This window comes from Mustela nivalis (genome assembly GCF_964662115.1).
Source record: "Mustela nivalis genome assembly, chromosome: 2".
In the NCBI taxonomy this organism is placed as follows: Eukaryota; Metazoa; Chordata; class Mammalia; order Carnivora; family Mustelidae; genus Mustela; species Mustela nivalis.
In genome coordinates this window covers 119,016,141-119,043,981 of record NC_139021.1, presented here as the reverse complement: position 1 = coordinate 119,043,981, position 27,841 = coordinate 119,016,141, and the positions used below count along the sequence as shown (strand labels likewise).

General features: G+C 40.6%; 1 protein-coding gene across 1 annotated transcript in view; it reads left to right on the top strand.

Moving 5' to 3' along the window:
* Window positions 1–23,124, top strand: part of ZWINT (ZW10 interacting kinetochore protein) — a 512,035-nt gene extending 488,911 nt beyond the window's left edge. The window contains exon 9 of the mRNA XM_082719493.1: window positions 23,105–23,124. The gene's annotated coding sequence lies outside the window, so the exon portion shown is untranslated. The remainder of the gene's footprint in view (window positions 1–23,104) is intronic.
* The last annotated feature ends 4,717 nt before the right edge of the window (window positions 23,125–27,841 follow it).

The following is a 27,841-nucleotide window of genomic DNA, read 5'->3' as shown; positions in this document are numbered from 1 at the left end:
AGAACCCCCAGAATAGCTCTCACCGGTATGAAGCTTCCCAGACCATCACTGTCCTTTATAGGGGCTTTATGACCTTACTCTTCAGCAGTCAGCCACCAAGTTGATTACTTTTCTGTTTTGTATCTTTATTAATTACAGACACTTCCCAGCAATTTTAAGAAAAAAATACAGAGAAGGAAAAATGAGGGAGAAGAATTAACATTACACATGTTACATTCTTACTAACTTCCATCGTCTCTAAAAAGAAATTTAAGTATAACTAGTGGAGAGAGCGCCGAGCCCAAGCTGGGGTCCTGAGCTCTGCTGGTGGTCAGCTAACGATTGGCTTGCTCAGTCAGTCATGTGGGGGGTGGTCCAGGTTGTTCTATGATAGAGGTACTATAGAAGGAGATGCTGTCTCCCCGATGGTACGCAGGCTGATGCAACTGCTCCGGTGGCAGGAGTCCCCTCTGAAGTACACGAGGCTCCCTCACTCGCCTGGGCCCACTGCAGGTCCCGGCTGTACTTGCCTTTTTTGGCCGACTCACAGGCCTGCGTTCTTCGTGTCCACCCTTGTCTGAGTTCCCTGGTTAGGAACTGTGTTTCCCAAGCCCTGAGTAGGTTTTGTATATTCTTTTTGTCAATTACCTTTGCTTAATATCTGGCATCTGGCAGGCCCTCTATGCAGATGAGTTCAGGAAAGAATGTAATCTCTGTTGCTCATTCCATTCTGAAACAAGCACACCCACACACACCAAGAAATTTTAATCTGTGATTATTGACCCATTGATCAATAAGATAAGTAGTTAACACAGGTTCAGGCTGCTGGTTTTGTAACAGAGACTGTATTGCCAGTGTAGACTTTGATCTCATTGACACTAGTATCTGTGTGTCTGATGGCATCATCCCTGACAGATGCTAACTAGGTATTTGTCAGATTGCCTCCTGCTGATCCATAGTGATCTGTCTACTCTCCAAAATAAAAAGTAATTTCCCCGAAGCAAGTCTATCATAAATTTGTAAAAGTTTTCTCCCAAAAGATAACTTCAAAAGTTGTCACTGAGCCGATTTAAAGCTAGCTCTATATCACCAGCAAGTCTTACTGTACAACCAGTGGACCTAAGAAGGCAAAGGATCAGCCCCCAGTATAATCGTAACCCAAGCAGGGCCGTCCTCACACTCCAGGTAAGTGTGTTTCGCCTCACACGCACTATGCTGCCAGTCACATTTCTCCTTGACCCTCCTTCTCTTGCTGACCTTTGTTCAGGTAGAGCGCCCTGAGTGTGGTAGAGAGCTGTGGGGCTGGCCCAGACCCTCCCTGAAATGTTTCCCTCGGACTATTCAGGTTCTCCTATTGGGTAGATGACTGCCTCCTGATCCTGATCGTTGTCCCCTTTCCCTCGAAGTTAAGCAGACATGCTTCCTCTCCTGGCTTGTATGCATTTTGGAGGTGGCACAGATCTTCCTGCCAAGGGGGAGAGGCCAGTGCGTATTGGTTTTTCTTGTGATAAACTACTGGTATTTGTTTTCTTCTAAATCTCAAAGGACGATTGGTGTAGCAGTGCATCTTCTGAGATCTTTCTTCTTTAAACAAACAGGAAACTATAAATTGAAGCATATTAGGGAGGTTTAAGTAACGATTAAGAAAGTGAATATAGGGGCGCCTGGGTGACTCAGTGGGTTAAAGCCTCTGCCTTCAGTTTAGGTCATGATCCCAGGGTCTTGGGCTCGAGCCCCGCATTGGGCTCTCTGCTCAGCAGGGAGCCTGCTTCTCCTTCTCTCTCTGCCGGCTGCTCTGCCTACTTGTGATCTCTCTCTGTCAAATAAATAACTTTTTTTAAGTGAATATAATGGCCTTGACATCTGTGGTTTGTGAGTTCTTGTCTCCAAATTCTCTAGCTGATGGTGTTTATGAAGTAGTGCATTCAGAGAGAGCACATCTAGTTTACCTGAGCTCCATCCTCTGTCCTCGAATGTACTGTTGGACAGCAGTAAGAGCATAGTGTGTAGTCAGTACACACAGATGACAGGTAGGGAGAGGCAGGCTCATAGCCAGGTGGATGGATGGATGGATGGATCAATGGATGGATGGGTGGGTGGGTGGATGGATGGATGGATGGATCAATGGGTAGATGGATAAACAGACACACAGACATGCAGACAGATCGGAGGATAGGTAGCTGGGCCTATGGATGACAGGTGCGCCACAGATGGCAGAAGAAGGACTTTTCACTGTGCAGCTCTTCCATCCATGTGTTCTCATTTGGCTTTACAGCTCCTGTGGGAGGAGATAAAGGTATTATAAATGTGATTTTCTGGAGTTGCATGTACAGAGATGGATCCCACAGAAATGCTGTTGCTCAGAAATAGTCCTTGTAAACCAAACTTTAATATTAGATAAACACAACTAGTACACTATGGAATGATTTTCTTTTATCTTTTTTAAATCAGTGAGCATAGATGACTAGCTCATTGACTCGGTAAGTCTTTTCAAAGAATATTAATATCAAAATTATTATAGGGTTTGATTTGTTCAGAGCCTCGTTCCTATAAACATTAGTGCTGCAATCCTGACAATTCTGCATATCAGAAACTTACTACAAAATGCATACACTGTTCTTCCATTTTCACAAGAGAGCTGATTTGTAGGAAAATGAAATGTGAAATTGTAACAATCAAATGTGTTTCTTAATCATTTCTATAGGGGAAAGATCCTTGTGTGATATCTAGAAATAAATACCACAAATATAAAATAACTAAATAACTGCCAAGCCAAGAGAAATTTGTATTCTCTTTTTTTTCTCTTTTACAACTAAGGAAGGAAATGGTAATAATTAGCATAATTGGGTGGTAAAATAGCCATCCAAATAATGTTTTATGAAGTGAAAGACTTATTTAAGATAAAGCAAAGGGATGCAGTTTTGTGATGAATCTATGTGAAAGAAGGATACTGGTGGCTTCCTTGATTAAGCCACAACTGACAAGTAGAATACATGTAATTTTTTTTTCTTTTTCAAGTTTTTGTTTAAATTCCAGTTAGTTAGCATACAGTGTAATCGGAGTTTCAGGTGTACAGTATAGGGATGCAGCAATTCTGTACAGTACTCAGTGCTCACAGTGATACAGGTACACTTCATCCCCATCACCTGTTTTCCTCCACCCCCCACCCCTGTTCTCTAGACAGAGGAGTCTGTTTCCTGGTTTGGTCGGAGTATATGTCATTCTAAAATGTGGGTGGTCAGAACTCATTCCTGAGCTCACATTACTGATGGTTTTGTTTCACATTTGGAAGCATCTAGATTGGGCAGCTGGAGAACAGACATGTGTGCAGTGTCTCCTTACCTGGTTTGGTCTTGTTGTGTGAGCTTCCACATGCAGATGGTATAGAGAGTGAGCAAGATGAGCTCTCTCTGCTGATCACAGGCCAGGAAAGGTCTGAGAGAGCATCAGGGGCACGTGCAAATCTGCTAAGTGGCCTGCGCTCCAGGAGTCAAGCAAGTCTTGACCTCCTTTCACTTCTGAGAAATGAACCTTCCATCTGTGCCACCCAGTCCAATGAGAGCCTATGATCTCCTCTGAGTACTTAAAGCAATTCATATCAGTTAACATAAAGTCGGCCTTTTATTATTCCTGCTTTATAAAGGAGGAAACTAAAGCCTACTCTCTTTAAGGAAATCAAATCACAGCCAGTCAATGGCAGAGTCCAAGGTTAAAAATTCGGTCTGGTCCCAAGAATTGTGTATTTCAGCTACTGACATTTTTCTGTAGTTATAAATCTAAGTAGATGGGGTCTGCAGAAGATTCTTTGCTGACCTCAGGTGGCTCCATGTTTAGGAGACTTTGTCTGAAATTCCACTTTCTGTCTGTCTACATTAAAATAAATCAAGCCAGCTAGGTGACCCAGTTCAATATATATAAAGTACAAAAAGAATGAAGAGATAGATGGATGGGTGGATGGACAGATGGAGAAGTAGATACATAGATGTGTAGACAGATACAGAGATAAAAATAAAATCAATCAAATTAACAAAAGTGTAATTTGGCAAATAGAAGAAGAAACTGGGAATGCTACAATGCAAACACAATGATCTAAAACAGACTCAATCTATTTATTTATTTTTAAATATTTATTTATTTATTTGACAGAGAGAGAGAGAGAGGCAGAGAGGCAGGCCGAGAGAGAAGGGGGAAGCAGGCTCCCTGCCGAGCAGAGAGCCGGATGGAGAGGCTTGATCCCAGGACCCTGAGATCATGACGTGAGCCGAAGGCAGAGGCTTTAACCCACTGAGCCACCCAGTGCCCCTCAATCTATTTCTTAAATAGATTTCTACTTCAGGCTGCTTATATCTCTGACTTGGATCTACATCTAGAAAAAAATATTCTTCATGGAGACATTTCCAAGCAGCAGTAAGTCCAACATGGCAGTCTTTACAAAGTCCTTGCAAGTGCAGTGAGCTCTCTCTGGCCACACAGGATAGCAGTATACACAGAACCAGTCTGCTAATGGAGCAGAATATCCACTCAAGCTTTAATGGTGATGCTTTAAATACTTCCAAGCTCTAAAAGTAATTTCTTTTGCTTAATTACTTTCTCAGTACTGTAAGGCATTTGGGCATTCTCACTCTAAATACAATTCTCTGCATTAATTTTCCAACATTTCTGTCAAGGTTATTTAAGTGCCTTTTCTCTGGTTCTCTATGTAATGTGGGTAACAACACTATTTTATGTTCTATTTGAAAGTCCTATAAAATCTAAATATTAATCCCAAGCACAGAGACAAAGATGCATACTGACAGAAACATACACACACAGAGACCTTTTGTTCAGTTTGTTAATTTGTTCACTTAAGTGGACTCACAACTCTACACCCCCCCCCCCACACACACAGGAATGAATGGCTTTAGTAAAACACTATTTCTCATTTGTTTTTCCTTTATTTATACTCAGTTTTTTATGGCTTGTTGTTTTCCACCTATAATGTCATTATTTTAAGAAGAAAAAGAAAGTTGGTAATTTGAATCAAAGATGCAAGATTTGTATCACTTTTAATGGTTTTTCTCATCCAGAATATGCACTATCATTTTGGTTCTGATTTTTACAATTATTAGATGAATTTGTCTATTTATCTTACAAATCACAATGAAAATACTCTATTTCTCAGATATATTTTCAAGCATATTAAGAAGTATTGTTTCTGAGTGAGTTCCCTAAGTTAGGACTCTTACATTAGGTAAGTTAGCAGGAGCACATTGTAGACACCAAGTAAGACTCCTATGGGAATTCCCACAGATGGGGTTGCTGGGTGACAAGCTTCTCTCCCTATGGTCACCATTATTGCCACTATTATTCAGAGTTTAAGTCCACACTCCCACATTGCCATCTCATCCCCCACCACACATGCATGAGTATGCACACACACACGCATACACACACGTGCATATGTGCACATACAGATACACAGGCATACACACAAATACTCTCTTGTGGACACAGGGTAATCCTACTGCTTCTGTTTATTAAATCATTGAGAATAATTGTGTGAGAAAAATTGTAGAGGAATAGTATCATTGGCAATCAACTATGAATTTTGAAATGGTATGGCTATATTTTTTTTCATTTTAGAAAAATAATTTAGAAAATTGAGAACTTAAAAATTAATCCCCCCCCCAAATATACTACCCATAGGATATCCATGAGTATTAATGGTATAATCAATCTAAAAACTCTTAATGCAATAATGGGTGTATAGTAAGGACTGAACCCATGCTGAATCTTTATTCCTTTTTCCCTTTTGAAAACAAGCAAATGATATACTCTGATAGAACTGTTTTTCTAATTTTCCATTATAATCAATATCTTGTAAGTAATAAGTCATCACATTTATTACTGAGAGAGATCTATGGTTTAGTCCGTCTTATTTTACATTTCAAAGTTTTACTCAGATTTATGGATGCAGCTTCCTTCCATAGAAGATCTTTTGCCTTCCATCAGAACACTTCGCTGTTTGGAATTGACAATTTTGATTATTCGATTACATATCTGGTGACCTAAAATTGTCAGGAAGCAGTATTAACCAAATTACTTTGGGATGGAAGTAATTTATGTATTTGGGATCGAAGAATTTGCAGTTCAGGGTACACCAAATGGTGCTCCATTGGGGAGCAAATGTCGGAGGTTTTCAAAGATAGGAAGGAAATGCTCATATAAGATGCCCACCAAGAGTTTTGACGGTGTCGGTGGCAGAAACACTCTTGAGGAACCATGACCGGTTGCCGGGACTGTCACTGCAAGGAAGTGGGCCCATGCCCCTGCCCTTGGCTGGTCCAGAAGGCTGTGCTTGCCCCAGGAGAGGATGTGCACAAGGCCTGCCTCCTTTATGGCCCCTGGCTCCATCTGAAAACTCCCCAATTTCTCTTTTCACACATCACAACTAGTTTTAGACTTTCACATACATAATATTTGACTGTTCAACACTTTACATGAACCATTAAAATGGACTAATCAGATAACTAATTACACATCTTAGCAGCACCAGACCATAAGTCAAGAACCAAGGATTTAATTTTCAAATCTGTCACTCAGCTATGGGTTTGGGGACAATTCATTTCTTCTCTTCATTCTTCTGTGAGAATTTATCATTGTTTTCCTAGATGTGATAGAACCTAACTGCTCTATTTGAGCTTCAGGGGTTCTAGTCCTAGTCTCAAATTAGAGAGAAAGAGTTTTAGAAAAAAAAAAAAAAATGAAGGAAGAAAGGAGGGGGCCAGGCAGGAGGGAGGAAGAGAAAGCTGGGTCAAAAGCTATGTGTTGCCGTCTCAGACTGAGAGTGGGAATGTCTTCCTTGAACACAAGGGATGGAAGTGAAGGAAGGACGCTGGGTGTGGTGCGCCATAGCCGACAGCTGGCCGGAATGACAAATGTTATTGTTAAGGACATAGTTGAATGCTGGGCGTTGAAGACCATGGGGAAAACCTACCTAACCATGGTAGCAGCTACTAGAACTCAGGACTTTCTAGGAAGTGTATGAGTAGACAATCTTATTTTTCAAGAACACCAGAAGATCAGATGGCCACATGAAATAGAGTTCAGCTCTCCAGTTGACACTTGAACTGTCTTATGAGACCACGAAGGAGTGATTGCTTATGACGGAAAAAATGTACAGTTGGAATTACTCTTCACTTTCTTTGGCACATGTTTCCACATTTGTAAACTTTCCTTCTTTAAAATGGATCTTACATATATGATAGCATTCCTGTCCCCACCGTAATGCCCGTGTCTCATCTCTGTTTATTTCACACCAGTGTTTGGAACATCTTCATGCCCCAAGAGATCTCCCCTGACACAATAGTCTCTACACTACTCCTAACTGGAGAGCTGGGCCCAGTGTGGGCAAAGGTGCTGGTGGATACCGACCACAGCCCCCGCCGTGCCTGCCTGGCCGTGAGGTGCCTGCAGTGCCTGTGTGCTCCGTCCTGCCCCCGTTATGGGGAGCTCCTCTCTGAACTCGTTCGAGAACCTTGGTGACTACAGCAGGATCATGGTGCATATACGGTTAACGTCTTTAAAGGCTTGCTGCATGAACTCCTTCCTAACTCTACTTCTGCATGGAGTGGGCCTGCTTTATTTTATTTTTAAAAAATTTTTAAAAAGATTTTATTTATTTGACAGAGAAAGCAAGAGAGCACAAGTAGGCAGATCAAGAGAGGGAGAGGGAGGGCACCTGGGTGGCTCAGGTCATGATCTCAGGGTCCTGGGATCGAGTCCCACATCGGGCTCTCTGCTCAGCAGGGAGCCTGCTTCCTCCTTTCTCTCTCTGCCTGCCTCTCTGCCTACTTGTGATCTCTCTGTCAAATAAATAAATAAAATCTTTTAAAAAAAAAGAGAGAGAGAGAGGGAGAGGGAGAAGCAGGCTCCCCACTGAGCAGGGAGCTCGATAAGGGGCTTGATCCCAGGACCCTGAGATCATGACCTGAGCTGAAGGCAGATGCTTAACAACTGAGCCCCAGGCACCCTGATGGGCCTGTTTTAAAGTGATGTAATTATTTCTTACGTCTGCCACTCCAGCCACAGTAAACACTTTGTTCCACAGTTGTCTGAATGATCTGGGTGTCCTTTCCCTGAGCTCCGTCTGCTAGGCTGTGCTTCCCAGTGTTTCTCAGCCATCAGGTTGGACCTCCTTCCCAACAGTGCCTGCCCACTGCCCTTCTGACTCTGCCACCACACAGGAGATGCTGTCTCCCAGTGTGGACTTGTGTCTCTATGGGCAGACTGCTCGGATGCATTTCTAGGAGAGCACCTGCTCTGGCTTGTACTGGGGAGAAGGTGTACACTGCCGAGGTTGTGTGTGCGGAGACCATGCGTGGAGACAGCACCTCAGGCTGCCAGGCCCGGCACAGCCCAGCGAGGTGCCCACAGCTTCTGTTCTGAGGGCACAGCTCATGGCTTCATGGTCCATTTCAATTTAAACGAGTCCTGTAACCTCCCGAAGTGAACTTTCCTGTTTTCTAGAGTGCTGATGATAAAACAGCCCAGCATTCGAAATTGCCAAGGAGACTTTCTGTTGTTCTCAAATGCTGAGCGTCTGACATACAATAGCTACCGCTGCATTCTGGCCCCTGCTCTCCTCCATTTTCATGGCTGGTGGATCTGCAACCGTGCTTGCGTGGTCTACCACCTCTGTCCCCAGACTGGCACCCAGCCATTTAGCTCACATGCTCTTGTAGCCTAGATCCCACAGATGCAGGAGGGGAAGAGTCAGCCTGGATGCTCAAAGGAACTGGGAACAAACTGCTGCTCTGCTCTTTTGGTCTGTGGTTTAGGGCTTCAGGGAATCTGGCATTCTGTTTCCTAAAAATATTATACCCGCATACTCAGAGGATTTATATTTTAATATTTTTTAGATAAAGTCAAAATTTTTATCCCATGCTTTAATGAAACTAAACATTGCTATTGATATAAATGTAATCTTACTAAGTATTACTTCTCCAACTAGAAGGAAAAACCTTAGTGAATAGAACCAATGGACTGAAAGTGAGAACTCTCATGCAAGAGAAAGGCTTTCTGTTTTGGGCAGGTGCTAAATGCCCAGGAGTGGACAGCACAAAGCACTGAGTCATGAGCAAGTCTTTGACCCTGTGTGGCCTGCTGCCTCCCTGTCTCCCATGACTGTGTTGTCTGCAGCACAGGTGTGAGATGCCGGGAGGCTCTTGTCCCCCCTCTGATTCCTAGAGATAAATGAAAATCATCACTGAGAGCCTGCTGAAAACTGTCTGTTAACTCCTGCCGCACGTCAGGGCAACCGTCAGCCCCAGACAAGAGCCTGACTGGCCGCCTTCCGGCCCTCGGATGCGCTACCTGGATGACTTCCCGGTGTCCCTTGTGATGACCGTTTTTCCTGAGCTTCAGACAGCAAGGGTTGGATCTGGGCATGGGCCACATCGGTCACACTCTGCATCTGACCGCCTTGCACCAGGAATGTCCCAGGACAGAGCAGACGTGTGTGTGCTGTGTCCAACCTCACACCCTCTGTGCCTCGCACCCTGCACGGCTGGTTAAGAGAAGGAAATTGCTGAGAACACGCTGAGCTTCAGCCCGTGCACTTTTGTGTTTCACACGGTACCAGCTGTGATCTTCCTGTTTGAAGTGCTGAGCAGGTGGTGTTTTCTAAGCAGTTGTTGTTGGTTTTTTTCTTCCGTCATGAGGGAGAGACTCAGAGATGTGCCAGGTGACTTCTGTAGTCAGAAGGTGATAAATCAGATCACTGGGTGTGCTTTGATTAGGAAAGCGTGTGATTTGGGACGTGACCACCAAGGCCTGGGAGGAGGGGCCACGCCCGACGTCAGCAGCTCAGTTTTCAGTCAGCATCGCCCTGGGAGCTTTGTCTGGGTTCTTGTGACTTGGTGAGAGGTGGAGGTGTTCATGACACCGCCTGCCTAGAGGACAATTGAGGAGCAGCTGGTCAACACCTTGGGGAAAGGGCCGTTGGGAGTGGTGCAAGGAATGGCCGCATCTTGCACAGCACAAGCCGCAGGCCATCCGCTTACGGTCAGGAGACCAGCTTCCCACCCCGTGCGTCACTTACAGCCGTGTTTCATGCTTCCGCTATTCCATTCTCCCTACGAAACAAGGAACTAGAGAGGCACCTGGGTGGCTCAGTGGGTTAAGCCTCTGCCTTCGGCTCAGGTCATAATCTCAGGGTCCTGGGATCGAGCCCCACATTGGGCTCTCTGCTCAGCAGGGAGCCTGCTTTCTCCTCTCTCTCTCTCTCACTGCCTCTCTGCCCACTTGTGATCTCTGTTAAATAAATAAAATCTTTTTTAAAAAAAATCACCAAAAAATAAAATCTTTAAAAAAAAAAATCACCCCAAAAAACTAGGAGCTAGAGAAAACATCAGGCTCAGTAAGGATTCTGTGTACCAGCTCACCAGCTCAGGTTGGCCTTTCTTTTCTTTCAATCTCCCTTCCTTTTTTTAAAATTCTGGAGAGTAAACACAAACATCATCTTGAATTTTCTCCTACCTGTGAATGTCCGTGTACAAGGAAGATGGGAAAGCGACTATAAGTGGTTCTGAGAATGAGCTAATACACTGAGGGAAAGTGAGGTTATTGCCTGTCCTTGGGATTTTCTCTGCTGTTTCTCACAGCATCCCAAACTACATGGATCATTTAAATTGTTTTGGTTGAAATTTTGGCTCAGAGGACCTCTGACAAGTGCAACAGACCAGAAGCCCATCCAAAGCAAATAGGTTTTGAAAGCAGCATAGTCAATGGGGGAGTTCAAAACGTGGCACAGAAAAGAGGACCTGGGCTGGAACACTGGTGCTGGTCTTACGGAATTAGTTTCCAGCAGAGATAGAGAGTGGATCTATGAGGCCAAATACAATACAGAATAAGACCGGTGAAAACAAGCGGCATATAATGAGCTAGGTCAAGTGTTTTAGAATGAAATCCATCAAGAACTGTAGCAAGCCAAGGGTGTCTTTTTGAGTTAACGGCTGTGTATTTCGAGAAGGAGGAACAGATTAAAAGTCATAGGCATGAGTTGACAGCATTAGAAAAATATGACAATAGAATTTCAGCTTCTCACTTACTCATGGATATATTTATTCTTCAAAGATTATGTGTGTTGATGGTTCAGAATTCTAAAACCACATGGGGCTAATTATAACTGACCAGAACCCTAATACTACAATAGGATCAGAATGCATTCTGCTCAAGGAAGTTTTTAAAATCAAAATCTACTTTTTTCTGTCTTTATCAGGAATCCACTTTAAGTCTTACATTTTCACCAAAGGTTAAAAGCCTTATTTACATAATTACCCTTCCCAGTTTCCTAGTTAAATGTGTTTACATTGGTAAAATACATTCTTTTATACTCTATATTTGCCTTATCTTAAGTAGAAAAGATGTTTACCTTTTTTTCTTGGGACCATTAGTAGCACTTCTGGGGGAAAAGTATAAGGTAACAATTTAATGAACTTCTTGTATCTTATATGAGTTTTGGCCGATTTAGGTCTTTGTAAGGAGGCTACACAGCCAGGTATTTGGGTCTTGAGCTCAAGGGAGTATAAGACTAAAGTTTCAACCTTGTCTTGGCATGCCCCATAATTCCCAAGATTTTGCTTAGCTCTAATGCTGACCTGGGGATACTATACTTCATTTACCTGTTGTAATGACTGAGCATCTCTTAGAGGTTATGACACGGTATCTGGACCAGAGTTAGTGAGTACCAGATTAAAATGTGATTTCATCATTCCTATTGCTAGCATAAAGCTAGGCAGTGAAAGGGAATCTGAACAACTACTCGTAACGTTAGTGACTATGAAATGGTTTGAAGAGCCAGGAATTTTATTTCCTTAACAATATTTTGTTCTTATTGGTAAGATAATTTTTCTTTCTTTTTTTTTCTAAGATTTTATTTATTTATTTGACAGAGAGAGATCACAAGTAGGCAGAGAGGCAGGCAGAGAGAGAGAGAGGAAAGCAGCTCTCTGCTGAGCAGAGAGCCCGATGCAGGACTCGATCTCAGGACCCTGAGATCATGACCTGAGCCGAAGGCAGCGCCTTAACCCACTGAGCCACCCAGGCACCCCTGGTAAGATAATTTTTAGTCAAAGAAAACATTTATTTATTTGCTTATTCTTAAATTTATACATATGTAAAAGTACTGATATATTTTGTACATAAAAAATAGGGAAACATAAAATTTTTCAAGTGAGATAAGAGATTTAGGAGTTATAATCCACCCTCAGGTATCATTTTGCAGGGAAATAGGGGTACACCCCCCCACACTCTCCACATTCGAGCACAGGCAACTAGCTAGTAAGTAAAATTAGCTAGCCCATATTCCTTTATTCCTGCATTTTTTGTAAATTATTTTAGTTGTTCATTATGTATTCAGGTGACAGTGGAAGGTGGTAGAATTAGAAGGAGATGGAAAATTGTCTTTATGAGCAACAGTTTACACATAAAATCATTGTTAAAATGGTGATTTCCATTGTTAACACATTTACCTGCAGTGTCTCATATTTATCTCTAAAATACTTTATTAAACATTTAATAAATAAAGATAAGTGTATTTTTATGCCTTTATATCAGTTTAATTTTTAATTGTAAGTGATGCACTAAAAGTCACCAGCCCTGCCTTTTAGATTTATCTATGTAAAACAGAGTTGTGTTAAAGGGTCTTGAAATACTGACTTGCTCTATGTAAAGCATGTGATGATCAGGCACAAGATATTCTAAGGATTTTAAGAGTTTTGAAAATTTTCCATCAATGTATGAACAGATAGTTTATCTATACTTATATTGCTATCTGTTCTCCTGAGACACACAAATTTCTTGTCTACTCATTATCAAGAACAGTGAATGATCTGAGATTTTTCCCTACTTGTAACAATGGGAATGAAATATGAAGATAATTACCTATCAGTTGGGAAACAAAAATGAAAAACCAAAAGAGTAGTTATATAACAGTACCCAAGATAAAATCGTATTTGTCAGCAACCTAGAGAAGGTATTGAACATTATATAAGCCACTGAGGCCATATTTTATTCATTGTCATTTCTAACAACTTCAATTAATGTCAAGTCATTTGCAAAGAGTGAATGAATAGGTAATAAAGAATAAGACCAAAAAAAAAAAAAGACTAACACAAGATCTATAAAAGGAAAATCCCTCTTTTAATTCTGAGATGAACTCTGATTGCTATAATAGATGAGAAGTAGTCTCTTTCTGGCTACTCATTTCACCTAAAAGAAGAATAACCCTGTGAACTTCTCAAAGTTCAATGGCCTGTTTCTTCAGTTAGCTATTAGAAAGCATTTGGGATTGCATTAGGGTTAGGATGTTAATGAAAAATGAAATACTTTCTAAAGTCAATTGTAACTACTAAGGAGAGCAAAAACTTTGTGGAGACCATTTACTTATAAAGATGCTAAGATACTTCTATTAGAAGTCCACTTAGTCACCAGATGTATTGAATATTCTCTATGTAGTTAATATGTTAATAGTCTTCAGTTGATAGAAGAATATGAAATGAAAAAATATCTTTCTTCAAATATCCAAGTCTGATGCTGATAAATGGGGAAGGTTTTCTTGAGGAAAGAATGTTTTGAAGACAATCGTAAAAGTACAGGTTGCAGCAGAGGGAAAGGAAATTGACATAAATTCGAGGGGATTTAGGAAGGTAGAGAGAAAATAATAAGGCAATACCACTTGGAGCTCTAAGGATCACAAAGATTCACAGGAGCTCAGTGACCATTTCAAGAAATTAGGTTGGGAAAAAATGAATGAATGAAAGCTGCTCAGAATGGATGGGCAAAATATGTATGACCTGCTGAGGAGGCATTCTAGGTTCATGCACAGGTTAGTGAAATGAGAGAGGGATATTTTTAAGATGGCAATAATTACTAACATGTACACTCAAACTTGGAGAAATTGTGAGTTTCTTTCCAGAGCACCACAATAGAGAAAATAGCAATAAAGTGAGACAAATAGGTGTTCAAATATTTGGTTTCCCAAGGAATATAAAAATTATGCTTATACTAGAGTGGCTGCACCAGCTTGCATTCCCACCAGAGTGTAGGAGGTTCCCCTTTCTCCGCATCCTCGCCAGCATCTGTCATTTCCTGACTTGTTGATTTTAGCCATTCTGACTGGTGTGAGGTGATATCTCATTGTGGTTTTGATTTGTATTTCCCTGATGCCGAGTGATATGGAGCACTTTTTCATGTGTCTGTTGGCCATCTGGATGTCTTCTTTGCAGAAATGTCTGTTCATGTCCTCTGCCCATTTCTTGATTGGATTATTTGTTCTTTGGGTGTTGAGTTTGCTAAGTTCTTTATAGATTCTGGACACTAGTCCTTTATCTGATATGTCATTTGCAAATATCTTCTCCCATTCTGTCAGTTGTCTTTTGATTTTGTTAACTGTTTCCTTTGCTGTGCAAAAGCTTTTGATCTTGATGAAATCCCAATAGTTCATTTTTGCCCTTGTTTCCCTTGCCTTTGGCATTGTTCCTAGGAAGATGTTGCTGCGGCTGAGGTCGAAGAGGTTGCTGCCTGTGTTCTCCTCAAGGATTTTGATGGATGCCTTTCGCACATTGAGGTCCTTCATCCATTTTGAGTCTATTTTTATGTGTGGTGTAAGGAAATGGTCCAATTTCATTTTTCTACATGTGGCCGTCCAATTTTCCCAGCACCATTTATTGAAGAGGCTGTCTTTTTTCCATTGGACATTCTTTCCTGCTTTGTCGAAGATTAGTTGACTGTAGAGTTGAGGGTCTATTTCTGGGCTCTCTATTCTGTTCCATTGATCTATGTGTCTGTTTTTGTGCCAGGAGGTTCCTCAAAATGTTGAAAATAGAACTGTCCTATGACCCAGCAATTCAACTATTGGGTATTTACCCTAAAGATACAAACGTAGTGATCCAAAGGGGCACGTGCACCCGAATGTTTATAGCAGCAATGTCCACAATAGCCAAACTATGGAAAGAACCTAGATGTCCATCAACAGATGAATGGATCAAGAAGATGTAGTATATATACACAATGGGATACTATGCAGCCATCAAAAGAAATGAAATCTTGCCATTTGCGACAACATGGATGGAACTAGAGCATATCATGCTTAGCGAAATAAGTCAAGCAGAGAAAGACAACTATCATATGATCACCCTGATATGAGGAAGTGGTGATGCAACATGAGGGCTTAAGTAGGTAGGAGAAGAATAAATAAAACAAGATGGGATTGGGAGGGAGACAAACCATAAGTGACTCTTAATCTCACAAAACAAACTGAGGGTTGCTGGGGGGAGGGGGTTTGGTAGAAGGGGGTGGGATTATGGACAATGGGGAGGGTATGTGCTTTGGTGAGTGCTGTGAAGTGTGTAAATTGGCGATTCACAGACCTGTACCCCTGGGGATAAAAATATATGTTTATAAAAAATAAAAAACTATTTTAAAAAAATTATGCTTATACTATACGATAGTCTATTAAGTGTGCAATATTATGCCTAACAATGTACATATTTTACTTCAAAAATATTTTATTGCTAAAAATGCTAGACATCATCGAGCTTTTACTTTTTGCTGGTGGTCCTGCTCAATGTTGATGGCTGTTGATGGTGGCTGCTGAAGCCTGGGGTGGCCGTAGCAAGTTCTTAAAATAGGAAAACAGTGAAGTTTGCTGCATCGACCGACTCTTCTTTCATGAGCAGTTTCTTTGTAGCATGTGATGCTGTTTGATAGTATTTTACCCACAGTAGAACTTCTCTCAAAATTGGGTTCCATCCTCTTGAACCCTGCTGCTGCTTTATCAACTAAGTTTCTATGATGGTCTCAATCCTTTGTTGCCATTTCAACAATCTTCACAGCATCCTCACCGGGAATAGACTCCTCTCAGGGAACCACTTCTCTGCTCATCCATAGGAAGCAACTTGTCTGTTCAAGTTCTGTCGTGAGATTGCAGTGATTCAGTCCCATCTTCAGGCCCTATTTTCCACTCTAGTTCTCATGCTGTTCCCAACACATCTGCAGTGACTTCCTTCCCTGAAGTCTTGAACCCCTCAAAGGCATTGATGAGGGCTAGAATCACCTTAAAGTAATATATCAGTATTAATCAGTATGATAAGGATATTGGTATATCCTTCATTCAGTCTGTCTTTTGAATAGTGAATCCTTTTCCCAGAGGTTTTCCATTTACTTTGCCCAGATTCCTCCCAGGAATCACCATCGATGGCAGCTATAGCCTTAGGAAATACATTTCTTAAATAATAAGACTTGAAAGTTGAAATGCTTCCTTGCTCCATGGGCTGCAGAATGGGTGCTGTGTTAGCAAGTGTGAAAACATTGATGTCATTGTGCATCTTCACTGTAGCTCTTGGGTGAGCAGGTACATCATCAGTGAGCTGTCATATTTGAAAGGAATCATTGTTTCTGAGCAGTAGGTATCAAAGTCTGGCTCAAAATATTCAGTAAACTTTGCTGTAAAGAGATACACTGTCATCCAGGCTTTGTTGTTCCATTTCTAGACCCAGGCAGAGGAGACTTAGACTGATTCTTAGGGGCCCTAGGATGTTTGAACTGGTAAATGAGCACTGACTTCACCCTAAAGTCACCAGCTGCACTGGCCCTAACTAGAGAGCCAGCCTGTCCCTTGAGGCTTTGAAACCAGGCACTGACTTCTCCTCTCCAGCTATGACAGTCCCAGATGGCATCTTCATCCAGCAGAAGGCTATTTCATTTACACAGAAAATGTCTTGTTCAGTATAGCCTCCTTCCTGATGCATCTCAGCTGGACTTTCCGGAGAGCTTGCTGCAGCTTCTCCATCAGCACCCGCGGCCTCCCCTGACACCTTGATGTTATGGCCACAGCTTCGTTCTGCCTATGTCATGAACCAAACTCTACTGGCCTCAGACTTTCCTTCTGAAGCTTCCTCACCTGTCAGTCTTCCAGAATTGAGGAGAGTCGGGGTCTTGCTCTGGGTTAGGGTTTGATTTTATGGATGGTGTGGCAGGTTTGACATTCTATCCAGACCACTGACACTTTCTCCCTGTCAACAATAAGGCTGTTTCATTTTCTTATCATCCATGTGTTTGCAGAATAGCATTTGTAATTTCCTTCAAGAGGCTTACCTTTGCATTCACAGCTTGGCTAATGTTTGCATGAGAGGCGTAGCCCATAGCCTATCCCAGCTTTGGGATGCCTTCCTCACTCAGCTTACTCATTTCTAGTTTTGGGTTTAATATGAGAGACATGTGACTCTTCCTTTCACTTGAACCCTTGGAGGCTACTGTAGAGTATTAACTGTCCTGATTTCAATAGTGTTGTGTTTCAGGGAATAGGGAGGTCTGAGGAGAGGGAGAGAGACAGGCAGAACACACATGTTTATCAAATACGTTTTCTATCTTACATAGGCACTGTTTATGGCACCCAAAACAATTGCAATAGTAAGATCAAAGATTGCAGATAATAGATCACTGTAGTAAATATGGCAAGAATTAAAAGTTTGAAATAATGAGAGAATAACTAAAATGTGACAGAGTCACAAAGTGAGCAAATGCTGTTGGAAGGTGGGCCAATGGACTTATTTGACACAGACCTTCCGTTTGTAAAAAATGAAATTTATCTGGGAAGCAGATAAATGAAGTGCAACACAATAAAGTAAAGTATGCTTGTAGTAATTAAGAGCTGTCTGTAAAGAAATTTTCAGGACCATGTGGCTTCATTAGTAAATTCTTTCAAATACTACATTGAAATATGATACCAAATCTTCATGAACTTTTTCAAAAAACTGGAAGAGAGAAACTTCCCAACTCCTTCATGAGGCCAACATTACCCAGATACAAAAGCCAAACAATCAAATCTCAAAATAAATTAATAAAAAGTAAAAAGAAAAGAAAAGTCTGCTGTGAACAATATACCTCAGGAATATAGTCACAAAATGCTTGATAAAATATTAGGAAACTACACCCAACAACATGTGAAAACTCTTACACTCATGACAAAGTGAAAGTTTCCTAAGAATGCAGGATTATTTTAATATTCAAGAAGTCACCAGTGTGATATACCATGTTATAGATAAGGAACCAAAACTACACACTATCTCAGTAGCTGCAGAAAAAAAACTGGACAGAGTCTAACACCCATCAGTGATAAATCAAAAAACCAAAACAAACAAAAAGCACCTCAGAAAACAGAAAATAGAGTGGAACTTAGTCTGATAAAGGTTCTTAACAAAACCTGGACACTGAATGGCATATCTAATGGTGGAAGACTGAATACCCACCCTCCCCCGCCCACCGATAACAGCCAACAGCCAAGGATGTCATTTGTTTTTGTTGATTATATTCAGTATTATCCTGATGCTTACACTCAGTGCAATGAGGAATGACAGCCAAAAAAAAGCACATAGACTGAGAAACGAGATGTAAAACTGTCTTTATTCATGGAGAATAACATTATCTATGTAAAAATCCAAAAGAATCCACAAAAAATATTAAATTAGTTTAGTAAGTTTTCATTTTATGAGTTTAATGTACAAAAGCCAATTGTGTTTATATATACTAGAAAAAAAATCCCAAGATGAAATTAAGAAAAAAGTTTTATTCACGATACTATAAAAATAAAATAAGAAATAAATATAGCAGAATAAGTGTAAGGCATGTATGCTATAGCATGTCGTTAAGAGAAACCAGAGACCTAAATAAGTGGAAAGTTATTCCATGTTAATGGATTGGAAGATTCATTTCTTAGGCAGGGTAATTCTCCCAAAATAGACCTGTACATTAAATGGTACTGCTATTGTACATTAGCAGGTATCATTTTAGAATAAATCTTTCCCTTATGAGCCTTATATATAAACAGTTGTTAATATGTGTTAGTTATATATACAGCAATTATTTTAATATGAGTTCGTTTAAAAGCATTAAATTAGTTCTCTGAAAACTTACATTTTACATGATTATCTGTTCTAATATTTGAATAGTGATTACACTGTAGTTGCATAAAATTTGAAGGGAGAATCACACTGTACATTGACCATCATGTCTCCATCCAGCCACATATTTGATACACAGAGATGTGGTATGATTTTAGAAAACTTGCTAAAGTCATTGTAAACAATCAGATGAAAAGTCTCATTAGCATCATCATGGTTTCCAAGTTTATTTGGGACCATTAAGTGGATGATTATAAGCATGATCTCAATGTCTTGGACATCATCTTTCCACTGTGGAAGCAATTACCACTCCTGGGCACGGAGTAGGTAGAGGGGGCTGGAACACATTGCCAGTCTCTCTCTCTACGTTAAGGTAAAGGGAATAGCCAGTTTAATTGATCAAATTCTGACATTTATTTAGCCATAATTTTTTAATGAATTTGTCAGATTCTCTTCTGATGTCTTACAGCACGAAAGGACTTTCCCACGGGATGGAAGCCAAGTTCTTCAGTCATAAATGTTTTATTTTTCTTGTTCCTAACCCTATGCTATCAATTGTGGAGTTTATGAAACAGTTGAGACCTAATCCTTGCTCTGAGGTTTCAAAGCTCCTTTGACATGGAAGACATATATGGAACAGTAAAAACAAAAATGTAACTGACATTCACGGAGCCATGTGGGCTGACACTGCAGAGACTTTGTACAGACGCGAGTCCCTGCAAATGGTCAGCATCTGGGGAAGAGGAGAGACATACAGACAAGAGAAACACCCCAGAGTTCTACTCCAGTGCTCAATAGCCTCCTCCAGGGAACATTTCGTAGACTTCCACATCTAAAATATAGTTTATTACAAATAAATATAAGAATACCATTTGTTTCCATGCCTAACATTATTTGGGGAAAGTATCTAGGTCAGTGCTAAAAATTCTGCTTCCGATTCTGTATGCATCTACTTTCTGTAATAATAGCAAACTGGGTTTTCAAATCATCAAGTACTTAAAAATGAGTTTTTTTTTTCAAGAAACATAATGAGTTATAACATGGCCTTGAAGAGTGTTTACTCTGCTATGATTTGTCTATGGAAATTAAGTAGGAAAAATATAATTGCCTAAAATTTTCCCCATATGTAAAGCAGGCATAATAATACAAGATTTGCTGGAGTCACTATAATCTTAAATCAAAAGGAAATCCTGCCATTTGCCACAACATGGATGAACGTGGTGAACACTAGGCTGAGTGGGATAAGCTAGATACGGAAGGACAAAAACGGCATGAGTTCATTCGTGCAAGGGATGTGAAATAGACTCCGCCAAGACAGAGAGTGGAAGGGTGATCGCTAGTGGCTTGTGGAGGGAAAACCAGGGCTGCTGTTGAGTAGGTGCCCAAGTCATGTAGGATGAGTCAACGCGAGAGGCTGCCTTGCAATATTGTGCCTACACTTCACAGTAAGGATGATGTGCAGAAGAAGTCTGTTGGGAAGACAGCTTTCGAGTGTCTCCCCAAAATAAGAAAAGGATGAATCCGTGTGTCCCAGAGGGAGAACACATTTGCAATGACGTGTATCTAATGAAATGTTTTTATCCAGAAAAAAAGAAATTCTACACCTTTATATGTAAAAGATAATCATCAGAATAAAATTTTGTCTTAAGATTTGCACTTTCAGTTGATAAAAGAAGAGAGCCGGGTGGATTGTACTGAGCACGGGATGATCAACAACACGAGAGAGAAATCTTGAAGGGTGGCCGCCAGACATCCAGGAGGACTCTACAGGTTACCTGGGCTGCAGACCCCATGCTGGGGCGAGTAGGAATGGAGGAAGCCTCCCATGTTTGTGGTGGGAGAGCAGCACTCCAGTGCTATATTCTCGGGAAGGTTAGCAATGTCTTATAAACTGCATACATAGTCCATGGCACAACAGTTACATTTCTAAGCATATACCAACAACAATGAGTATCCATACTCACACAAGAAAGGCAGGGTAATAATACCCCAGTAGATGTTTTCATATTAGGCAAAACCTGGAAGGAACTCTATGAAGAGGAGAAAATATTTTAAAGTTATGATACTGACCTAGAGAATAATAATGCCCGGCTAGAGAAAATGAAATACTAATATGTACAACAGGATGGACAAATCTCAGAAACATGACACTGAATAAAGTAAACCAGGTGCTGAGTTTATAAACCAACCAACCAACCAACCAACCAACCAGGTGCCAAAGACCGAATTCTGCATGACTGAAAGAATTAAGCTCAGTGAGGAGGCTCAGAGAAGCAGTGCTGTGGGCTGGGCCGGGCACAGGCCACCTGAGTGCATGGTGAGGCCGTGTCGTCCCGTGACACAGGTGTGTGAACATGAGTGTGTGAAGGTAGAAGATTCACCAGGGCGTCCACTCATCATTTGTGTGTCTTACCAAATGTAAATTTCATCCAAGTGATGTCCTTACAAAACCCCTTATTAAGCCTGTAAATTATTTTATATTTTTATTTTTCCAAAAGTATGAGTGACATGTTACATTTGCATATTTTTCTAAGCGATGATCTCCTGGTTTCAGATTAATATTCTATATAATACTTACCATACATTTATAATTAAGTGATTGATAATTGAGTAATAACATTACAGGGAAATCTTTGTCACAATTTATACTTTAGGCAGTATCGTCTCCATTTTATATTAAAGAGCTACAGTGGTTTTATAAGGCTCGCCTGAAGCCACCAAGTTATTATGTGGTGTAGGAGGGACCCTGACCCAGGTCTGCTTCTAAGTGATATGCCCATTCTTGTTCAACTTCATAACTTTAAAATATTCCTTGAATATTCAATTAATTAATATGCTCTCCTAATCCATGGGAATTATGTGAATGTGCACTGCTAGGGGTGCTGAGGTTGTGTGACTCTACCACTAGGGCTGCGCTGAGGCTCTGTGACTGTGTGAGGGGTGGGGGTGCTGAGGGTGTGTGATTGTGTACCGCCAGGGGAGCTGAGAGTGTACTCATAACTTCTCATATTCGTGGGAACCTGGCTGTTCAGCTTCTTCTCGGCAAAGGGCACAATACCATTTCCCACGCTCGAGGCCATCATGTGGCTGACATGACATGATGTGTCATTGCTTCTCTTCTTGGATACCTGACCTATTGGTTTTCAGTCCTCTGGGCCATGGTCAGTGTCTCACCTCCAACGGTGCCAATACTCGCAGTTACAAGTGTTCAGAACCTCACTGTGACGATGTGTGCTCCGTTCATGCTGCTGCTCCAGGAGTCCTCACTGCACTCCAGGCTGCAGGCTCAGGCAGTCCATCAATGTCCGCCCACTTTTCCTGCTTGTGTAGCCCTCCCTTCTCAGCATCACCACCCTCATTCTATCTGCTCAATTCTGCTAGCTGCTGTCATCTGCACAGCCAGGTCCAGCATCTTGCCCTCAGTGCACAGCGAGGACATGAAGTAGCAGAGTCAGAGTCGTATCATCATCAGCTCAGTCCCTGTCAGCAGCTTCACCTCCTGCTCACGCGGAGCACACGGCAGCATCATCAGTGCAGTAGTGGATGAGGTTCTGCCAGGCCCTGCCCGTGCACCTGTCTGCCCACACTCTGTACTGCCCCCTTTTCAAGTTTACCTTGTTTTTTTTTTCTACATTTCCCATCTTCACTCTTTTGGGATATAATTGTAGGAAATGGCAATGTTCAGGAGACAAAGTTCAACCTTTGGTCTCCTCTTACAATCTCAAGACTTAACTTTTCTCAGTTGCCTTCAGCAAAATCAGAAGCATTCCTGCCACTTCACTCCTGATGCAATGATCTCAGAAACCCCAAATCTTCCTAGATGAAAGTGTCTTTCTTAGTGTTCCAGGAATAAACTTCTACATTCTCATTTACCTTTTTTTTAAACCTTATTTCTCCTCTCCTCTTCTTGTTTTCATTTTTCAATTTCTCATTTTTTGTCACCAATTAGAAAAGACCATATAAAAACAGGGAAAAGTATGAATCTACACCAATCCATCTTAATATCTGTATGATTATATATTTATTGTATTTTGTTTTATACATTTGGTACACATCCTATATATGGATTTACCATATACAGAACTGATTCTCTTTTGCTGGACAAATACAGTGTTGTTTTTTTGTTTTTTTTAAATCTAGTTTTTTTTTTTTTTTAAGATTTTGTTTATTTATTTGACAGACAGAGATCACAAGTAGGCAGAGAGGCAGGCAGAGAGAGAGGAGGAAGCAGGCCTCCCACTAAGCAGAGAGGCCGATGCAAGGCTCAATCCCAGGACCCTGGGATCATGACCTGAGCCGAAGGCAGAGGATTTAACCCACTGAGCCACCCAGGTGCCCCTGTTTTTCTAATTTTTGATAACAGCAACAGATCCTTCAGTTACTCCTGGATATGCATTTAAATATATAGAGATTTTCCTGTCACTATCATAGGTTAAGGACATCTTTATCTCTGCCAACAACATTGTAAAGAAATGGGAAAAAATCCATATGGCACATTTTATAAGATTACTTAATAATTTTCTCATGATAGTAAAACCTATCTTGAGGTAGGATTACTCATTAGTTTGTTTATATGAGAGGATTTTTGCCCTTGACTTTTCTTAAATCATTACACACATAGGTTTTACATCAAACCAAAAGGAAATTGATGGCTTTCGAGTTGTAGTCTTGACACTGTGTTAAATATGAGATACGTTTTTATCTCCAGGAAAGTTTTCCATGCTATATCAAATATGAAAACATCCAGTAGTCAAAGCACAAATTCTCTGTGATGAATTTTAGGAAATCAATAAAATAATTTCTCATCAGTTTTATTCAACCAGTGTAAAACTTAAGCCATTATCTAAAAATAAATTTTTAAAGGTCAGAATGGAAAGTTCTGGGTATTGGTCCCTCCACCAAAGCAGCCATTAAGCTGGAAAAAAAATGATAAGTCAAAAATGTTGGAACTCTTGGGCACCTGCGTGGCTCAGTGGGTTAAAGCCTCTGCCTTACGCTCAGGTTCATCTCAGGGTCCTGGGATCGAGCCCCATATTGGGCTCTCTGCTTGGCAGGGAGCCTGCTTCCCTTCCTCTCCCTCTGCCTGTCTCTCTGCCTACTTGTGATCTCCGTCTGATAAATAAATAAATAAAATAAAATTTTAAAATAAATAAATAAAATCTTAAAAAAATGTTGGAACTCTTGACCCTAATAAGATGCTTACAACAATCAGGGGTGCTTGATCCCTACAGGGCTGCTTGTCTTTGAAAAGAAAGTGGCTGGGAGCCCAAGCCTGACACCAGCACCCACTCTTGTTCACAATAGCCAAAAAGGAGAAACACCAAGTGCGCATCAAGGGATGGGTATGTAAACAAAATGCAGCAAACTGTATAGTGGAATATTACCCAACCATGAAAAGGGAATGGATTTCTGATACTTGCTACTACATGGCTGAATGTGAAAGCATCATGCTAAATGAAGTAAGTCAGACACAAAAGGACAAATGATAAATGATTAAATGTACATGAAATATCCCGGATAGTCAAATCCATAGAGGGAGTATGTAGATTATAGTTTACCAGGAGCTGGGGGATGGGGGGAGGGGAATGGAGATTTATTGCTTAACAGGTACAGAGTTCAGAGTTTCTTTTGGGATTTTGACAATCTTATGGAAATTGTGGTGATGGTTATAGAACATTATGAATGTATTCAATGTAATTGAATTATACAACTAAAATGGTTAAATGGTAAATTTTTTGTATATTTGACCATAAAAAAGTAAATTAAGGTATTTTATCTGAAACAAATAAACCTAGCTTGAGTGGTTAGAATGGCATGGACTATAATTTAGAGAGGTTGCCACTCGATGGGGATTAAACAATTAAGAAATGTATTATTACATCTAGAAAGAGGAATGGGAAGTCTTGAAATTGATTTGGCCAGAAGTTCAAAGACATCATCAGGGACCTAGGGTTTGGTCTGCCTCTCTGCTCATTTCATTCAACATTGTCTTCATCCTAAAGTTGGTTTCCCACTGTGGTGTAACCTGGTTGATAGCATTACTTAGGTATTTTCGTAACACCCTTGTTCAGTCAGTGGAAGAGGAGATAGGCACCCTTTCCCAGAAACTGAGGAAATTTTATGGCCAAGGCTTCCCTCAGTGGACCTTAGGTGAACTAGTGATGCAGATGAAGGCCCTGATGTCAAGGGCCCCTAGGTATCAGCCAAATTCGTTTGGGGAAGTGCTCTCTCCACCATATATGCTCTTCACCTTTTAAGCTCGATGTGGTTTAGCTTCACAGGTGAATGTTTCTGACTGAAGTTTAACATTGCAAGGAGTGGCCATTCCAGGCATGATTTAATAAGGTTCATGGAGTGGGGATCAAGAGAATAAAAGTCATTTTCTTTAAAGACTGGATGAAAAGGAGCGGGATAGAACTCACTGTGCAGAAAGTTTCACTGCCTGTTGGACTAATTACAAATCCCATTCTCAACACTAAGATATTTTATAACATTGAATCCCAGCCCTGACAGAGCCACATCTCTGAGATTTGTATGGTTAGCTCTTTGCTCTGTGTTGCTTCACATGCAAGAGGATTCATCAGTTTCAGACTCTCCTGCAACGTAACAGGATAAAAATTAACGTGGCAATATAATTAACATTCATGGATCATTAATTATTTCTGTAAGAAGAGTGTGCTCATTTCAAGAGGCTTGATTAAAACACAAATTTCTTTAATTTGATAGTGTAAATGGAGTGGGTGGTAATATTTAAACGATTTTTGCGTGCGATTCTTAGGATGTGAAATGGGTTCCCAGGGCTTCATTGTAACCATCCCAAGCTGGTCAGCTTCGGGTTTTGTAACAAAATAATATAGATGCTGTGAGGCAACAACGGGCATCTATTTCTCATGGTTCTGGAGCCTGGAGGGTTGAATATTATGTTTCCTGTAGAATCTGACCCTGGTGAGAGCCCTCTTGTGTCTTCATATAACAGAGAGTGTGCTTGTCCGGTCTCTGTTCCTCTCTTCATAAGGATGATGATCACATCATGGGGACCCTCACCTTCATGACCTCTTGGATACCTGATAACCTCCCAAAGACCCCACCTCCAAATACAGATCAGATGTGGGGCTAAGGCTTCAGCAAATGAATTTTTAGGAGTCACGAATGTTCAGTCCATAACCAAGCCCTATGAATTCAGAAAGGCCTGGGGTCTGGGGAATGGCATTCACAGATGAAACATCCAAGCAAGATTGTAAAGAGTAGAATGTATAGAAACCCATGTAATAATAAGCATTTTTAAGTAGAAAAATATCTAAAACTAAACTTGGGTTTGTCCTAATCAAACTGATAACCTTTTTTTTTTTTTTAAATAATATGTAATAGTGTCTCTGTTTAACCAAATACCAGAGACATATAGTCTTTTCCTTAGGGCTCCTAGAACAAATCATCATAAAATTGGTGACTTAAAACAACAGAAATCTTTTCTTTCACTGTTGTGGAGGCTAGAACGGAAATCAAGTTGCTGGTCCTACCAGACGCCCTGAGAAGGCCCTGCGGGTCCCTTCTTTCCCTCTTCCAGCTCCTGCAGGCTCCTGGCACTCCAGCAGAACTCCATTCTCTCCCTCTGCTTTCACAGGACCTTCTTGATTGTGTCTCTGTGAGTCTTGAATCTTTCCCTTTTCTCACAAAGACAGCTGTCACTGGGTGTAGAACACCCTAAATGCAGATTGTCTCATCCTGAGAGTCCCACCTTAATTATATCTGTAAAGCTCTTGTTCATCCAGATAAAGTCCCATTCACAGGTACCGGTGGGGGAGACTTGGGCATACATTTGGGGATACTGTTCAACCCATCACAAGGTGCAAAGTGATGACCATAGGCTAACTGCTTAATAGAGCTCACTCCAGTTTGGGATATATTCATATTTAAATAAGAGAAGAATTTGTCTCCAGCTGAGTTTGTTTTGACATCAACACAGAGGTGGGAATCAGAGATAAATAGATTTGGAGTACTAAATCCTGCCAGGCTTAAAAAACAAAACTGGGGCTCATGGGTGACTCAGTTGGTTAAGCTTTCAACTCTTGATTTTGGCTCAAGTCATGATCTCACCGTCATGGGATCAAGCCTGGCTTTGGGCTCCATGCTGGGTGTGGAGACTGCTTAGGGCTCTCTCTCCCTGGTCTTCCTCCATGCCCTCTCTGCTACCCACCTTGTGTTGTGTGCTCTCTCTCCTCTCTCTTTCTCAAAAAAAAAAAAAAAAGAAAAAGAAAAAGAAAGAAAGAAAGAAAAGAAAAGAAAAATTATCCACCCCTGAATGGAGAAATTCCATCAGTGTTTATTTTGTCATTTTTTTCCATTGTATAAACTCTCAGAGGTGCTCTCTTCATACATACAGTGAAGATTTGGATGAATTGTATCAAATCTGCAATTACATGTAAATGTGAATGCTGAGAAATATTATGAAGTGCAATTTGAATACTCCGCTGTCCATATTTTGCAGAGACTTCATGTGCCATAAATACTTACCTCAATAGGGTTAAAGTACTAACAAAATCATATTTTAGAAACCCTAAATCCCTGACTAAGTCTAAATGGTATTTTTACTTACAAAAATGTATGTATGAATTCAGTTGACTATCAGAGGCATACTCATCAATCACAGAAATATATGCATTATCCAGAATCCTTTCAAGGAACAAAACACTGATTCAAATCTTCTGTCTTTAAACTCATTATTTTAATTATAAAGGTCCATGCAAATACTTAAATCTTATTTCAACTCTATAGTTTATTTGAACTAAAAAAAATTAATATGCAATTTTTATTTTTAATGTACTCTCTTCTTTTGCCAGTCAAATAGTATTTTCATCCAAGATGACCACTAAAAAAGAAAAAAAACAATATTCCTTCTCAATTTATTAATAATCCATGTAAAT